The following is a 19,280-nucleotide window of genomic DNA, read 5'->3' as shown; positions in this document are numbered from 1 at the left end:
TGAGTTGTGTGAGTTGTGTGGGATGTGTGAGTTGTGTGAGTTGTGTGGGATGTGTGAGTTGTGTGGGTTGTGTGGGATGTGTGGGTTGTGTGAGTTGTGTGGGATGTGTGGGTTGTGTGAGTTGTGTGGGATGTGTGGGTTGTGTGAGTTGTGTGGGATGTGTGAGTTGTGTGAGTTGTGTGGGATGTGTGAGTTGTGTGAGTTGTGTGGGATGTGTGAGTTGTGTGGGTTGTGTGGGATGTGTGAGTTGTGTGGGTTGTGTGAGTTGTGTGGGATGTGTGAGTTGTGTGGGTTGTGTGAGTTGTGTGGGATGTGTGAGTTGTGTGGGATGTGTGAGTTGTGTGGGATGTGTGAGTTGTGTGGGATGTGGGAGTTGTGTGGGATGTGTGGGTTGTGTGGGTTGTGTGGGATGTGTGGGTTGTGTGAGTTGTGTGGGATGTGTGAGTTGTGTGAGTTGTGTGGGATGTGTGAGTTGTGTGGGATGTGTGAGTTGTGTGGGATGTGGGAGTTGTGTGGGATGTGTGGGTTGTGTGGGTTGTGTGGGATGTGTGGGTTGTGTGAGTTGTGTGGGATGTGTGAGTTGTGTGAGTTGTGTGGGATGTGGGAGTTGTGTGGGATGTGGGAGTTGTGTGGGATGTGTGGGTTGTGTGGGATGTGGGAGTTGTGTGGGATGTGGGAGTTGTGTGGGATGTGGGAGTTGTGTGGGATGTGTGGGTTGTGTGGGATGTGGGAGTTGTGTGGGATGTGTGGGTTGTGTGGGATGTGTGAGTTGTGTGGGATGTGGGAGTTGTGTGGGATGTGGGAGTTGTGTGGGATGTGTGGGTTGTGTGGGATGTGTGGGATGTGTGGGATGTGTGAGTTGTGTGGGATGTGGGAGTTGTGTGGGATGTGGGAGTTGTGTGGGATGTGGGAGTTGTGTGGGATGTGTGGGTTGTGTGGGATGTGGGAGTTGTGTGGGATGTGTGGGTTGTGTGGGTTGTGTGGGATGTGTGGGTTGTGTGGGATGTGTGGGTTGTGTGGGTTGTGTGGGATGTGTGGGATGTGTGGGTTGTGTGGGTTGTGTGAGTTGTAAGTGATGTGTGGGATGTGTGGGATGTGTGGGTTGTGTGGGATGTGTGGGTTGTGTGGGATGTGTGGGATGTGTGGGTTGTGTGAGTTGTGTGGGATGTGTGGGATGTGTGGGATGTGTGAGTTGTGTGAGTTGTGTGTGATGTGTGGGATGTGTGGGTTGTGTGGGATGTGTGAGTTGTGTGGGATGTGAAAGTTGTGTGGGATGTGTGGGATGTGTGAGTTGTGTGGGATGTGTGGGATGTGTGTGATGTGTGGGTTGTGTGGGATGTGGGAGTTGTGTGGGATGTGTGGGATGTGTGGGATGTGTGGGATGTGTGGGATGTGTGGGATGTGTGGGTTGTGTGAGTTGTGTGGGATGTGTGAGTTGTGTGGGATGTGTGGGATGTGTGGGATGTGTGGGATGTGTGGGATGTGTGGGATGTGTGGGATGTGTGGGTTGTGTTAGTTTTGTGGGATGTGTGGGATGTGTGGGTTGTGCTAGTTTTGTGGGATGTGTGGGATGTGTGGGTTGTGTTAGCTTTGTGGGATGTGTGGGATGTGTGGGATGTGTGGGTTGTGTGGGATGTGTGAGTTGTGTGAGTTGTGTGGGATGTGTGGGATGTGTGGGATGTGTGGGATGTGTGGGATGTGTGGGATGTGTGGGTTGTGTGGGATGTGTGGGTTGTGTGGGATGTGTGGGATGTGTGGGTTGTGTGAGTTGTGTGGGATGTGTGGGATGTGTGGGATGTGTGAGTTGTGTGAGTTGTGTGGGATGTGTGGGATGTGTGGGATGTGTGGGATGTGTGGGATGTGTGGGATGTGTGGGTTGTGTGGGATGTGGGAGTTGTGTGGGATGTGTGAGTTGTGTGGGATGTGTGGGATGTGTGGGATGTGTGGGTTGTGTGGGATGTGTGGGATGTGTGGGATGTGTGGGATGTGTGGGTTGTGTGGGATGTGGGAGTTGTGTGGGATGTGGGAGTTGTGTGGGATGTGGGAGTTGTGTGGGATGTGGGAGTTGTGTGGGATGTGGGAGTTGTGTGGGTTGTGTGGGATGTGGGAGTTGTGTGGGATGTGGGAGTTGTGTGGGATGTGTGGGTTGTGTGGGATGTGGGAGTTGTGTGGGATGTGGGAGTTGTGTGGGATGTGGGAGTTGTGTGGGTTGTGTGGGATGTGGGAGTTGTGTGGGATGTGGGAGTTGTGTGGGATGTGTGGGATGTGTGGGATGTGTGGGATGTGTGGGTTGTGTGGGATGTGGGAGTTGTGTGGGATGTGTGGGTTGTGTGGGATGTGTGAGTTGTGTGGGATGTGTGGGTTGTGTGGGATGTGTGGGATGTGTGAGTTGTGTGGGATGTGTGGGATGTGTGGGATGTGTGGGATGTGTGGGATGTGTGGGTTGTGTGGGATGTGTGGGTTGTGTGGGATGTGTGGGATGTGTGGGTTGTGTTAGTTTTGTGGGATGTGTGGGATGTGTGGGTTGTGTTAGTTTTGTGGGATGTGTGGGATGTGTGGGATGTGTGGGTTGTGTGGGATGTGTGAGTTGTGTGAGTTGTGTGGGATGTGTGGGATGTGTGGGATGTGTGGGATGTGTGGGATGTGTGGGTTGTGTGGGATGTGTGGGATGTGTGGGTTGTGTGAGTTGTGTGGGATGTGTGGGATGTGTGGGATGTGTGAGTTGTGTGGGATGTGTGGGTTGTGTGGGATGTGTGAGTTGTGTGAGTTGTGTGGGATGGGTGGGATGTGTGGGATGTGTGGGTTGTGTGGGATGGGTGGGATGTGTGGGTTGTGTGGGATGTGCTGGTAGTGTGGGTTAGTGGTTTGAAAATGGGGATGGGGGATGGAGTGATGTGGGGGTTGTGTGGGGATGTGTGGGAGATGTGGGTGGTGACTGTGATGGGGAGGGCATGATTCAGGGGTAGACAAAGACACGTGGACCCAAACTATAGAGCGGTCCGATGTCAAAATATTTTATCATACCAATCTCTCACGATAATAAACTTCTAATTATTCATAGACATACCGTACCTCAAAACAAAGACATCAAATAAAACGGCCTAAATTTAGAATAGTATTTATTTTCAAATAACCCCTGTCACTAAATATTCCAAGCCCATAACAGAAAAGCAACAGTAAGAGGTTAAAATTTAAATAATTTTTAGAAACAAAACGCACGAAAGGTCAACAAAAATGTAAATTTTGGAACCGTATGTCAAAATAAAACATATTTCGAGGTAAAAGCTGAATAAAGTAGAGAGAAATATCTATTTATATTCATTGACCACCATGCAAGAACTAGTGTGACATAACACAGCACATCAAGATTTGATTAAAATCACATATATTAAAATCTAATAGGCCTACACACACACACACATATATATATATATAAATATATTTATATATTTAGTTATATATATATATATATATATATATATATATATATATATATATATATATATATATATATATATATATATATATATATATGTGTGTGTAAATATGTATTTAGGTTACCTGGCCCAACGTAGCTAAGGTTAGGGTTATGATGAGAGTCTGGGTAGTGTGTACGTGTGTTAGAGAGAGAGAGAGCGTGTTTGTGGTGATGTGTGTCTGTGTAAGCAAGAAGGCCTTTATTATGATTACATTATATTCCAAGACGCCTATAATCACAAGAAATTAGTCTTGGAACTCACACTGTTTAGCTTGTGTCTAGTCCCACTAGCGGCTCGACCAACCTCTTTGTTTTTCATATACGAGAAAAACCTCTGATCGATTTAACACAGTTATGAAGTAATTAGCGTGACATTTTTTTTATTATATTAAATCCTATAAATCAATAGTTTTTTTTTCTTCTATTGTTTTTATAGTTACATTTCATCTTGTCGAATTCACAACGTTTATTAGTGGTGGAATTAAAAAAAAAAAAATACCAGACGACCATTTACCGTAACACAAAACCGGAAGTGCGTTCGGACTTCTGGGAGAAGCGCGTAATGGCGTCTGAAGTAGTTATTCTCATGCATCGGTCACGTGATACTGGGGAATTGACCAATCACAGCCGGGCTCTGTCTGTTGTGCGGTTAAAGCTATCTGGGTTGTTTATCATCTTGCAACCAGACGGCAACCAGTCGACAACCAGTGGTTGTGTTTTAACCTGAAGAAATGCCGCATCTTTTTCTGTAAGCAAGGGGAAGTGACCCTACACATGGGGAGTAACTTCGTCATCCTATAATAAAGTTTTTAAGATCTTTACCATTTTCATTTAAGAATTGTAACAAAGAAGAATGGTTATATCGATATGCAATAATCTTTTCTCTTTTTATATAAAGTAGATATTTAAAAAAAAAAAAAAACATCAATGTATATAATTACATCAACAGATGTATGCTTACGTAGGCACTCTCTCTCTCTTTCTCTCTCTCTCTCTCTCTATATATATATATATGTGTGTGTTTATATTTATATATATATATACATACACATATACATATATATAAATATAAATGTATATAAATATATATGTATATATATGTATATATGTATATATGTATATATGTATATATAAATGTATATATTATATGTGTATGTATAAATATATATATATATATATATATATATATATATATATATATATATATATATATACTATATATATATATCCCATGTATATGCATTTTCTAGCCTACGTAAGCAAACATGTTAGGGTAATCATAAACACGTATGAGTGTATGTGCTAGTGTGTTTGTGTCGGTGAGTCGCATGATTTAAATAATAAACGTTGTAATCAAACTGCTCTTTAAAACTCCCGCATAACTGAATACTAAAAACTATGCAGTACACGCTTATAAATAACGCGGCATTAAACAATGTAATTAACCGACATTATATCAACCTTAGCTCCATGTTCACGGGTTTTCCACCCGATTTAGCTCCCCTTTTAATGGAGTTATATTAGCCTTAGCTCTCTGTTCAATGAAATTATATTAGCCTTAGCTCTCTGTTTAATGGAGCTATATAAGCCTTAGCTCCCAGTTTAATGGAGCTATATTAGCCTTAGCTCTGTTTAATAATATTCTATCCGCTTTAGCTCTTTTAGCTCCATCTATAAAAGGCAGGCTCAGCTGATGGTTTAAGCTGCTCTTGTCATTAATCATGTACTAATGGTGCACGCCATATAAGCATCCTCGGTGTGTGACTCAATGTTTGCTTATGTTCTGAAATACATTCACTTTGTCGTATATATGTGTGTGGATGTGTGGGTGAATGTGTGTGTGGGGGGGGGGGGGGGGTGAGTGGGTAGGTGGGCATGTGCCTCCCCAACTCCGTCCCAACCTCCCATTGATCCCGACCCTCTCTCCGTCCTAACCTCCCCTTTATCCCTACCCTCTCCCCATCCTAACCTGCCCTTTATCCCTACCCTCTCCCCATCCTAACCTCCCCTCTATCCCAACTCTCTCCCCATTCTAACCTGCCATTTATCCCAACTCTCTCCCCATCCTAACCTCCCCTTTATCCCAACCCTCTACCCATCCTTACCTCCCCGTTATCACAACCCTCTCCCCATCCTAACCTCCCCTTTATCCCAACCCTCTCCCCATCCTTACCTCCCCGTTATCACAACCCTCTTCCAATATTAACCTCCCCTTTATCCTAATCTCATTTTTATCCCAACCTTCCACCTGTCACCCCTTCCCCAACACCCCCTCCCCCTGTCCCCACCTTCCCACTACCTTGACCTTGCAACCTTGGCCCTGTCAACATCCCCCTCACCCCCCACCATCAAGGCCATGAGCTGTCACTCACATATACCCAGGTCGATACTGTCCACACTAAACACCCGTACAAAACAAAACAATTAAATATGGGCCTCCGAAATAATGCGTGAGGGGGGATAATGACGGGAGTAATTGACGGGGGGGGCGATAACTTCCTGCCCCCAAATAGTGGGACGGGTGTTATAAACAGGTGAGGGGTAATGTCCTCCGCCCCCCCCCCCCCGACAAAAAGGAAGAGAGGGGGGGGGGTAATGTCGGAGAGGGAAAAGAGTAATGCCTGGGAGTAATTGGGAAAGGGGGGGGGGGGAATTACCTCCTGCCCCCAAAGAGTGGGACATGGGTTATATAAGAGGAATAATGTCATGCCCCCCCCCCCCCCCCAAAAAAATAATGTGGGGCATTGTTCTATACCCAAATAGTGTAACAATTTACAGATAAAATGAATGATATACAGTAGTGTCTTATACATTATTACATATACAATAAAAACATAACTACCGACCCATATAAAGCATGTACAGTTATTGAATATGCCCATCTTCCGAATATTAGCAATGGCAAACGGGACTCTATTCCCTATTACAATACAAATATCCCATTCCAACAACTTCGTCATACAAACAATAGACCACACACACACACACTCCGTTTTACAAGCAAAAGTCCACATCACCCCCCACCCTTCTTTCCTTTTCTCTAGACTCATACACATGCCCACAACCCCCACCCTACTAAAACAAGTAATGACTAACACCAGCAATGAGCAACAACACCCACTCCCCTATAGTATCTCACCCATACCAATGTACACATGCATTTACCCTAATGACAACCCCCCCCCACCCCTACTTCGTTACACAAGCCAATGTCCATACAACCCCCCCCCCCCCCCTTGTGTCTATAAAAAGTTGGAAGGGATAAAAAAAAGATTAACTCGGGGAATCGGTTTAGCGTGTCGTGACGTCCCGACGGTGTATGACTTATCCTTTATGGATACCTTTTTCCCACGACACCGCCGCGATCAATGTATCACACGTGATGACGTCACGTGAGCTTATTACAGTCTGAGACCTACTCACGGTTTAAACGGTTTTCTTGCGAACGGGTTTTTATTTTATTTTTTTATAATTTTCGGGTAGTCGTGTTTTCGTAATCGAATTTTCAGTTAAGCTGGTGATTGTGTTTCTTTTGTTTTAATCCGCAATCTAAGTATTTCATCAATGTTCTTTTACTTCTAGCTTCAAGCTAGTCCTAGATCTAGCCCCAGAGGCGTAGCGAGGGGGGGGGGCGGGGCACCGGGTGACACCATTTAGGGGGGTGACACCAAGGCAAAAAAATAGCAAAATACATAGAGAAAAATTTGGGGGGGGGGGTGCAAATCGAAAGTTTGAGGGGGGGGGGTGCAAATCGAAAATTTGAAAGTTTGTCTCTACGCTTCTGGGGGTGACATCATTAAGTGAAGCACCGGGTGACACCCGACCTCGCTACGCCACTGTCTAGCCCTTACCCTAAACCTAACTGTGTAGCTAATAGCGATATATTAAATTTAGCCAAATCTGTACGTCACACCTTATTGGAGATAATTAATTGATTTATTTAAAACGCTTTTTTCTTTAATTCTTTATTTTTCTTTTATCTTTTGCTTTAATTCTTTTTTCTTTAATTCTTTTTTTTTTTTCTTTTTCTTTAATTCTTTAATTCTTTTTTCTTTAATTCTTTTTTTCTTTTTTTCTTTTTCATTTGATTCTTTTTTCTTGTATATTTTTTGTATTCCTTATTTAATTCTTTTTTTCTTTATTTAATTTTCTTTAATTTCTTTTTTCTTAAATTCTTTTGCTTTAATTAAAATGGCATGAACAGCCAGATACGTAATAATAATAAACTTTATTTTATTACGGTAACAACAGCAGACAAAGAAGACTTTTATTTAACAGTAATCTTTTTTTTTAAAACTGGAGGGGGGGGGGGGTGATTCATTCTACAGCTAGGGCACGCCGTACTAACATTGATACAACCGTGGGTTCAAGGCTAACAAAATCAGTCATTTCCATCCATATATCCATCCATCCGTCCGTCCGTCCGTCCGTCCGTTCGTCCATTCTTCCGTCCACCCATCCATCCATCAAAATCTGAGTCTACTTTAGCTCTAGATAATACATGAAATAAAGCTCATGAATCTACTTAGGATCTAGATAATACACATCATTAAGTTCCTGAGTTAACTTTAGCTCTAGGTAATACACATCATACATATAATTACATCAGCCGTCAATGAATTCTGCCAATACGTCCCTTTGCATTATTATCAATTTCCGTTATCCTAATTTGCCATAAAAAAAAATTTGCGACTTCATTAAATAATTACAACCATTTCTTGTTGTCTGATTTCCCTTGCATGTTGAAAGAAAAACAATTCACTTTCATCTTTTTTTTTTATCCGTGGGCCATATTTAGCAATCACATTGCATTGCTAGTATTGTTTTTTTTTTTTTTTTTTTTTTTTTTTTTTTTTTTTTTTTTTTTGTTTTTTTTTGCATTTTGGGTTGGACTAAAACCGGATACTGATTCACCCAAAAATCTCTCACACCAAAATAATCCAAGTTATTTCTGATTTGAAAACAACTCCACCCCTTCCCCCCTCTTCATCGATTGATTTGAATAATGTTCTATATCAGGATTAAAACTTGATTAAAACATTTTTTGTGTGGCTTAATTAATTAATTACCATAATTTGTTATCCCTAGTGGACGAATGCTTAAACAAAAAAAATTTATTCGTGTTTTTTATTTTTTGTTCGTCTGAAACTTGAAATACAAATTGAATTGGGCGGAGTAGAAAGAAAAGCAACGCAATTGAACTGGGATTGTAATTTTATAAATAGTTGTAACCCGTTAGCCTCATTGTAGTATAGTTAAGTATAGTCAGAGAGGGTTACTGTAACTCTCATCATGGTTTTATGTGGGGTTTAGCCAAGGGTTAGGGTTATGCTTTATGTGTGGTTTGTTAGGGTTAGATGAGACGGTGTGGCCTAGCAGTAGAGAGCTAGACTGCTAAACCGAGAGTTTCGAGTTCGAATCTGGGTTCAAATCAGTCCACACAACTCTAATGGGTATCTAACTGACGTTAGGGAAACATAGGCGGCTAGGCAAAGTGCTGACCACACTATCTCTTCATAAGCCGAGGTCTCTGAAGCAGATGAACTCTACTTCATCTGCCCCATGTGTCTTGAGCACGAACGGGAAATGATGATGATGATGTAAGTTAATTTAAGCTTAGATAGAATAAAGTATTGGAGTATCAAAATTAGTTAGACAAATAATTAACAGCTATTAATCAACGTTAGCATTACAATATGTGAAAAGAGAAAATAGTTTCTTAAAAAACATAAAGCAATCTTTAAGACACACATACAAGCTTTATGTGATAGATAAAGTAGAGTTTTGCACTTTAGAATTTCAGCAATAAGACTTTTGTAGTTTGGCAATTATGGACATCAGTGCTACAGGACTTTAACAAAATCTACTAAACGGATTCTATGATATGGCCTTATAGATGAATATGCTAGGATTTTCTAACTAGGACTCTAGAACTCTGTTCTCGGTCTTATAGAATTCGATGTTGAGACTTAAAGATTGGCACTCTAGGACTTTAGAACTAGGACAGCGGTCTTTCTTTTATAATTGATTCAGCCAATTTGGCAACGAAATCGATAGATTGAAATGGTTCACGCATTTTTTTTTAAAGGGGAGATAATTAAAAATAGCATCTCCACTTCCGTAGCTTGATAGATTACACGTGAGTGACCTTCACCTTCCTAGTCCGATCCTGAGCCGAACTGGCCCCGTCTGCTTCAAATCCTGGTGCTCGTATTTTTTTTTAAAGGTCATAATTATCACGAGAAAGGTCACGCGATCGATTGGACCAATCCACAGCGTCCCATCCGGACCGTCGGTTAGAAAACAGCCGTGTAGAAAATGTAGGTGAGTAGAGTACCAGCCGTTTTACCACTAGTTAAGGCTGCTCAATCTATGCCAATGTACATCGCTGAACACGGCCCGGGTTGTAATTTTCGACACGCAAAGGCGTAACCAGGCATGGAGATTGAGGGCTTGGCACCCCCCTTTTCCATTTTTCTACACGAACCTCAACAATTACCTCATAGATTTTTACTTAAGTAGATATTTTTTCAGTTCATAATTCATGTACAGATAGAATGAATGAATTGGAGGTTTGGCATTCTTCCCTCTAACCCTGTTGATATGACCTAGTTACGCCAAAGTTTGAAAAAATCTGGAATTAATTAGGTATATGACAACAGGTGTTTGGGAGATCTGCGATATGCGTCTTAGGAAAACCAAGCTATATCTGGCCACGGATATATATATATATATATATATATATATATATATATATATATATATATATATATATATATATATATATATATATATATATATATATATATTTCCCCAAATAAAAACGTCAACAGCTTATGATAACAGGCTCACCACAATATATTAACAAACAAAAAACTACAACAACAACAAAATCATGTCTGCGTTACGTCATGTTTACAAAATCATCAAAAATGAATAACAAACACAACGAAGCAGCTCGCAGCGTCATTAAAACGTGATGACCGCGTCATCAACTATGATTACCACGTCATACACAGACTTCCATGGCGTCATTGTTTTTTGTTGGCCGTTCCAGATAATCTCTGGCTGACGAACATTGCACAATAATCTTACAAAAGTTCAACCAAACGCGTTAAAAGGACAACAAAATATGACAGAATCACATGACAAAGTACATGATAACATGAAATAGTAGAACAAAATTACTTGCTAAAATGACAGTGTAACATCACAACATAATATGACAATATAGTATGATCATATAGCATTAAAACATAACATAAGAATAAAACATTACAATTAAAACAAATTTTAACAAAGCATTTCAACAAAAATTAAAAAATCTTAAGTTTAAAAAAATACATGAACCAAACTATACACGATAAACCATGCTCAACCATTATACACATAAAAAATTCACCAAACTTCAATGCGCTCTTTAAAAATTTATACATTTAATCCCAACCGTTTTCATCATTACTGAAAACACCAAATAAACATAACTCTCAACAATTTCAAACAAGAGTAACCGGCCTTACTTATCCATCACTAGCTTACGTCAGAAGTGTTAATGAACCCCGTCTACCAATCACTCCCCCCCCCCCCCCAATCACTCTCCGTCCCCCTGGCTTAATAGCTATCATTCATGTCACAGTATCGACTATATATCCAGAGCGACCTAGAGCAGGTTTTTTTTTTCTTTCGACCAGACGACCAACGTTTAACTATATTGATCACGACGTGCAGTGTTTCAAGCGGGTCCTGATAAATTATTTGGAGGAATTATTTGTTAACTCGAAAATATTTGCCCTAAGCTGAAGAGAATTTTTTTTAAAGATTAAACTTGAGGGTATAGCTAAAATGACGATTAGTATTTCTTTTTTTTTTTGCTATTGTTTTTTTTTCATTAATCTTGTTTTATTTCTAAGAAAGTAAATAAGTTTAAATTGTTTAGTTATTTATATATATATATATATATATATATATATATATATATATATATATATATATATATATATATATATATATATATATATATATAATTTCTAGAATTTTATAGATTTTTAATAATTTCTTTTTCAACTTAATTTGCGTTGAACTGTTAATGCCAAACAACATAAACCGCCTATGCCAGATAAATGTTATCAATATCGTAGCCAAACCTGAAGATATTTTGTAAACGTTTTACAGATCAAATCCAGGAAACTTTCCTAGCATATGCATTATACAGTTTATATATACACATATACATGTGTATACATACACATATAATATATATGTATACATATACATAAATATATGTATTTAATTACACACATATACATCTACTTATATACTTATATATCTAAACTTACATATATATATATATATATATATACTAATATAAATATATAGGTATATATACATGTATATGTGGGTATATACACACTCTCACACATATATTATATATATATATATATATGAAATGAAAGAGAGATGGTAGTGATACGTTAGTCTCCATGCACTCTCCCCTAAAATGGAGCAACAGACACAATCCTACTACACCTGCTCTCTGAATCATCAGGGTATCACTTAACCGATTTTTTTACTCACCAGTGTGTGACACACGGTGTATCACCTGACATACCTAAGTGTACTGACATCCTCAACCCCCTCCCCATCCCCCACCCCCAAACACCAGCCCCCCTTCCCCCCGCGATACACGAAAACTTTACCAAGTCATCACTCATTAATCTACTTAACGTCCGTGTACATATCAGGACAGCAACTGGCGATACGTTCTAGTACTGAATCTATTCGTGAAAACAGTATAATGTTTTTTACACAGCCCTCTAATTAAAACAGTCAATTTAACAATTTGAAAGTAGTTTAATTTCCATTAACCTAACATGATTAACGGTGACTAAGCAGTAATTGTATTACTTTATTTTAAGCTTCACATTATTTACATGTTTACGGTAAAGCACCTATATTCCTGAACATATATATTCATTACCACGTTTTTAATCTAGAGCATATATCTCTATATTCATCATTTTCATCTTACTCTACGGTAAAACTTTAACGATAAAAACGTCAAAATCTTAATTATTTCAGGTACAGTAAAATCTATTTTTTATATTTTTTTCCTAAATTCATTATATTCTACTTCATCTAAAAAAAGCATGTGCTCTTAATCTATCTCCTCAAACTTAACAAATGTATATTGTTAAATATTTTATCATGCTTAGTGTTAACAACTGTATACTGTTAAATATTTTATGGTGCTCAACGTTAACATATTTTTACTGTTAAATATTTTATCATAATCAATAAAAACAAATTTATACTGTTACATTTGTTATCGTGCTCAATGTTAACAAATGTATACTGCAAGTTATCTCATCGTCCTCAATGTTAACAATTAATGTAGACTGTTAGATATCTCCTCGTACTCAAGGTTAACAGATTTACCGTATATATATTTATCCACCCCAGTATTGAAAGCATCAGATCAATAATGTATTTTTTTAAATCTACGAACAAATTAGAAAAATTTCAACGTGTGTATTTATTTTATCCAATTGATTTCAGTGCTCTGAGGTGACATATATATGTGTGTACCGGCAATACACTTCTTTTTATACGGACTATGTATATATATATATAAATATATAAATATATATATATATGTATATATATATATATATATATATATATATATATATATATATATATATATATATATATATATATATATATATATATATATATATATATATTATACGGAAGTAGTTGAAGTTTTAAAAGAAAATTGATAAATATGACATTTGTGACTGAGGAAAACACTGCAACATTGTGATGGCAACTAAACCATTGTAATGCCCAGTGCACAATTGTGAAGACCGCTACACCATTGTAATGCCCCGCGCACCATTGTAATGCCCAGTGCACAATTGTGAAGACCGCTACACCATTGTAATGCCCAGTGCACCATTGTAATGCCCAGTACACTATTGTAATGCCTAGTGCACAATTGTGAAGACCACTACACCATTGTAATGCCCAGTGCACCATTGTAATGCCCAGTACACTATTGTAATGCCTAGTGCACAATTGTGAAGACCACTACACCATTGTAAATCCCAGCGCACCATTGTAATGCCCAGTGCACAATTGTGAAGACCACTACACCAATGTAATGCCCAGTGCACAATTGTGAAGACCACTACACCATTGTAATGCCCCGCGCACCATTGTAATGCCCAGTGCACAATTGTGAAGACCACTACACCATTGTAATGCCCAGTGCACCATTGTAATGCCCAGTACACTATTGTAATGCCCAGTGCACAATTGTGAAGACCACTACACCATTGTAAATCCCAGCGCACCATTGTAATGCCCAGTGCACAATTGTGAAGACCACTACACCATTGTAAATCCCAGCGCACCATTGTAATGCCCAGTGCACAATTGTGAAGACCACTACACCATTGTAAATCCCAGCGCACCATTGTAATGCCCAGTGCACAATTGTGAAGACCACTACACCATTGTAAATCCCAGCGCACCATTGTAATGCCCAGTGCACAATTGTGAAGACCACTACACCATTGTAATGCCCAGTGCACCATTGTGATGACCACAAGCACATCACCATTTAGATTACCACAAAAGCTGCACCATTATGATAACCACTGCACCATTTGTAATAACGACAAACACTGCACCATTGTGGTCCCCACCAGCACATCAAGATCAATACACCGGCAGGAAAAACAGCTTTTCAAATCCTCAATTAAGAAGTTCAAAAATCGATTTTCAGAACAATCGGGAAAAATAGATCAAACTATTGGCCAGATAAATATCTCTGCTTAAAGCCAAGAACACGCTGCCACGCTGTCACGATGGAGGCCTAATCCTTTTTAGAGTAGTGATTTTCTATTGTGTTGTGGGGGTGGGGGAGGGAGGAGAGGAAGGAGGGGAAGGGTTTTCTATTGATTTAACGAGGATGAATCTACTGCACGGTGATGATAATCATTTGCCTGGGTAGGAGAATAGACGTGTGTGGTTGTATTGTGAGGTAGACAGTGTACCTACCTCATTGTGATGAGGTAGACTGTGAGTATATTAGTGAGGTGAGGTAGACAGTGTACCTACCTCATTGTGATGAGGTAGACTGTGAGTACAGTAGTAAGGTGAGGTAGACACTGTGCCTAGCTCAGTATGGTGAGGTATGTACAGTCTAACCTCAGTGTGGTGAATCAAACACTGTCCCCTACCTCAGGATGTTGAGATAGTCAATGTCTTTACCTCGGTATGGTGAGGTGGTCTATGTTCCTACCTCAGAAGGGTGACGTGGACACTGTCTCTTACCTCAGTATGCTGAGGTATGTATTGTCTTTACTTTAGCATGATGATGTCGACAAAGTCTCTACCTCAGTCTAGCAAGGTTGTCACTGCCTTACCTCAGTATGGTGAGATAGACACAGTGTCTACCTCATCATACTGAGGTAGACACTGTGTCTATCTCAGTATGGTGAGGTTGTCACTGCCTCACCTCAGTGTGGTTTATACTCACTGTCTCTACCTCAGTATAGTGTTATACCTCTTCAATAACATAAACATATCGATTAACACATCTCATTGCTACGGTGAGGTACTCATCTCAATATCTCATTATCTCACCACAGTCTAGCCCCCCACACATTTCACATCATCACTACCAGACTGAGTCACCCACACATCACAACCACAACACTATTTTACCACAGTAAAGCACTATCATATCACTACCTCGACACAGCTATACCCCCACACATTACTAATTCCCCACATTAATACACCCACACATATGTACCTTCACACAGTAATGCACCCACACATCACTTCCTCCCAACCTTAATACACCCACACATCCCTACCTCCCCACATTAATACACCCACATACCACTACCTCTCCACATTAACACACTCACACACAACCACCACACTACACGCTAAGGTACCCCCAGAACTTTCATTCTTAGCTACATCACAGCCTGACAAGTTCGATTGAATTATTCCAGACAAATTGTCTGCGGGGCCCTACGAGTAATTGTGATGTTCTAGCGTCTGAGACTAGCATCTACAGCAAACGTATCAGATTGTGTAGTTGTACCGTGTCTACTGTCTGCTTTAGACACATCAGAAGATTGTATGTGATACTATGGGTAAAGGGGGATCAATTTTGTAGTGGTTGTATGACGTAGAAGCAACAGAAGATTGTATGTGATACTATGGGTAAAGGGGGATCAATTTTGTAGTGGTTGTATGACGTAGAAGCAACAGAAGATTGTATGTGATACTATGGGTAAAGGGGGATCAATTTTGTAGTGGTTGTATGACGTAGAAGCAACAGAAGATTGTATGTGATACTATGGGTAAAGGGGGATCAATTTTGTAGTGGTTGTATGACGTAGAAGCAACAGAAGATTTAATATGACGCTAGCGGCTGGGGGATCAATGTTACTGTTGTTATATGACGTAGCAGTGACTTGCTAGTAAAAACAATAGTTGTGGCTGTTTATGTTTACTCATATCGTACAATCACTCACGTGTTTAGACTCGGTGATACGCCAGTTTATGTAAATCTGAATTATATACCTTTTGTATCAGCAACATAGTAGTGGCATAAGCACTAACAAAGTATACATTTATCATCATATAAATGTATACCTGCACACTCGTTCATGAATTGAGCACTACAGTATGTTTTGCCGTATTTTTAACATAAACTTAATATGAAAGTTAAACATCCTAAAGACCTAAACTGAGGATTTGCAATCGCCAAAACAGAAAAGAGGTGGTCGGTATGGTAGAATGGTAGAGTATTTGACTACAAGCCCGAAGATCTCGAGTTCGGATCTGGGTTCGGACTCGTGGCTGCAGGACGTCTCTGAGTCCACCCAGCTTTAATGGGTACCTGACTCACGTTATGGAAACAAAGGGGAGTAGACATAGTGCTGACCACACTATCCCTTCATATGTCGAGGTCATTGAAACAGATGAGCTCTACTTCATCTGCCACACGTATCCTTGGCATGAACGGTAAAAGATGATAATGATGATGAAAACCAAAAATAACGATGAAGAAATAAATCTTTTAAGTTTGGGAGTTAGGTTAACCTTAACGTTGTACATCGTCAATTTTGACCACTAATGCACAAAACCTTGTTTTGGCAAATTTGTAAACCATAAATCTTGTGGAAAATACATTAACTGCTTTAATCCTTTTTGAAAAAAAAAACAACATAATTTCCAGTAATATTGCTAGCTTGATTCAGCCACATCAATTAAAAATCTCTTTAGTCGGTTAAAATACTAATCTGTTACAAATGCTAAGCTAAAGATTATCAAAATGTCTTTCAGATTGATTTCAGTATTTGTCAATGATATATATATATATATATATATATATATATATATATATATATATATATATATATATTTATATAATATGTATTTATTTATTTACCATATATTATGTTTATGCATGTATACTATAGTGTTGTGTATGCAAATGAAATGCAAGAGAACAGGATGACATTAAAGTGTATCTATTCCAACTGTAGGTTGCATAGTTAGACAGGTAGACAGGTAAACAATATTCAAACATGTGGTTACCCACACTGTCCCTGAAATTTACCTGACGATTCCTCCACCTCCAATACGTGTGGCATCCTTCAAAGCAGAACTCATAAGAAAACACAAATTTTCTAGAATTTCCGATTCCAACGCTAAACGAACACAATTTAGTAGGTTTCCTTTACGAAATATTTTTTTTCGTGTAATTTTCCTTTGGGAAATTGAACTGTCACTTAGGTGATGCTAAATTTATACATAAATCTCCTGAGCTCAAATTAGAAAAATCAACACAGAATCTAATTTTATTTTATATATAAAAAAAATATTTCCTAAACCATACAACACATCACAAATCGCGGACACAGCACTGATACTGTTAGTATAGGTGTTGTTGTTTTTTTTTTGTTTTTTTGTATGTGGAAACAATAATCCATATAAGTTTTCAGGTGACGTTATAACTCACAGCGGCTGAGCTGCTTCGGGTTGAACCGACCAATGGTAAGGCCGAACCTCGTCGCGAGTAGGGAAAGGTGGGGGGGGGGGGAGGATGGGGGGTCGCGTCGGTGTAAGGGGAGAGCATTCCGCGACACACGCAGCCAGCTTATGACAGCCACCATCAGTGGCGTCCCCTGTTCCCTCGCTACCGCTTCTCTCCCCTTTTTAGTCGAGGCGAAGGCGCGCGTCACCCGGGGGAAAGACGCCGAGGACAGGCGAGCTAAGGCCGCTAACGGTGACCGCCGCGCCTACCACTTGTTTAGGTTGTCAATAAGCAACCGACGTTCCACGGGAAATTCAAATCGCGCGGTGATGGCGAAGATGGAAGAAAAATCGATGCCGGTGACACAGGTAGAGAGTAATATCGTGCATCTAACAATGAAAATATGTTGAGGTGTTGTTTTTTTGTTGTTTTTTGTTGTTTTTTGTATAGGCGATTGTTTAGATTAAGAATTTCCAGGACAATTGATTATTGTGTGGTTCGTTAGGGTTAGATGGGACGGCGTGGTCTAGGGGTAGCGTGCTAGACTGCTAACCCGAAAGTTCGAATACGGGTTCAAGTCAGAAGAAAGTCTCTGAGTCCACCCAGCTCTGATGTGTACCTTACTCATGTTAGGGAAAGTAAAGGCGGCTGGGCATAGTGCTGACCACACTATTTCTTTATAAAGCCGAGGTCACTGAAACAGGTAAACTCTACTTCACTAACCCCATGGGCCGTCAGATTTGAAAAGGAACTTTACTTACTTTACTTGTTATGGTTAGGGTTATAAGATATATAACAAAAACGAAAGGCAGACTGCTATTCACACAGAACCTTTAAATGCATGGGTAAAAGAGATGACCCTGTTTTCATCTCTTCCTATTGCAATCAAGTCTCAAAGAAGATTTTACATATAACATTAATAACGCTAGAGTTAAGATTTAATTTAGGATAAAGCTTAGTGCCTTAACGTTCTTCATTTCTGGTGTCAGGGGCGTAGCGAGGGGGGGGGGGGCGGGGGTGCGGACCGCACCGGGTGACACCATTTAGGGGGGTGACACCAAGGCAAAAAATAGCAAAATATATGGAGAAAAAGTTGAGGGGGGGGGTACGAATCGAAAGTTTGAGGGGGGGGGTGCAAATCGAAAGTTTGAGGGGGGATGCAAATCGAAAATTTGAAAGTTTGTCCCAGGGAAGGGTCGCTACGCCTCAGGGGGGGGGGGTGACACCATTAAGTGCCGCACCGGGTGACACGTGACCTCGCTACGCCACTGTCTGGTGTTAATAATAAGTCAAACATTGGGCAAAAAAAGACATTTCCTATACTAAATATTCAGATATAACGGGTTCGCACTGATGTTAGTTGGGGTTAGCCTTAGGTTAGAGTAAAAAATAATCAAAAAGTAACTACACCGCCCTCATCACTTATCTAAACTGTGTAATGTTTCATCGCAGTTAAGCCTAAATATCTCCATAATGGGTTTTAAAATATTTCCTTAGCTATGAGATATTTTAAGTTGAGTTAAAGCTTTTGCGCAATTATTGTTTTCAATGTTCTCAGTTTCCGTTTTTCAATGTACTGTGTTTTTCCAATATGTATATATATATATATATATATATATATATATATATATATATATATATATATATATATATATATATATATATATATATATATATATATATATATATATATGTGTGTGTGTGTGTGTGTGTGTGTGTGTGTATATAAAGAAA

The 19,280-nt window shown here is 39.6% G+C and overlaps 1 protein-coding gene across 1 annotated transcript in view; it reads right to left on the bottom strand.

Moving 5' to 3' along the window:
• The window catches only part of LOC131939021 (uncharacterized), a 259,843-nt gene extending 242,444 nt beyond the window's left edge, over window positions 1-17,399 (bottom strand). The window contains exon 1 of the mRNA XM_059297272.1: window positions 17,130-17,399. The gene's annotated coding sequence lies outside the window, so the exon portion shown is untranslated. The remainder of the gene's footprint in view (window positions 1-17,129) is intronic.
• Between the last annotated feature and the right edge of the window lie 1,881 nt (window positions 17,400-19,280).

This window comes from Physella acuta, unplaced genomic scaffold (genome assembly GCF_028476545.2).
Source record: "Physella acuta isolate Inbredline_101_S28 unplaced genomic scaffold, ASM2847654v3 ptg000263l, whole genome shotgun sequence".
Taxonomy (NCBI): Eukaryota; Metazoa; Mollusca; class Gastropoda; family Physidae; genus Physella; species Physella acuta.
The sequence above is the reverse complement of the archived record's forward strand: the minus strand, read 5'-3'. Positions and strand labels throughout refer to the sequence as shown.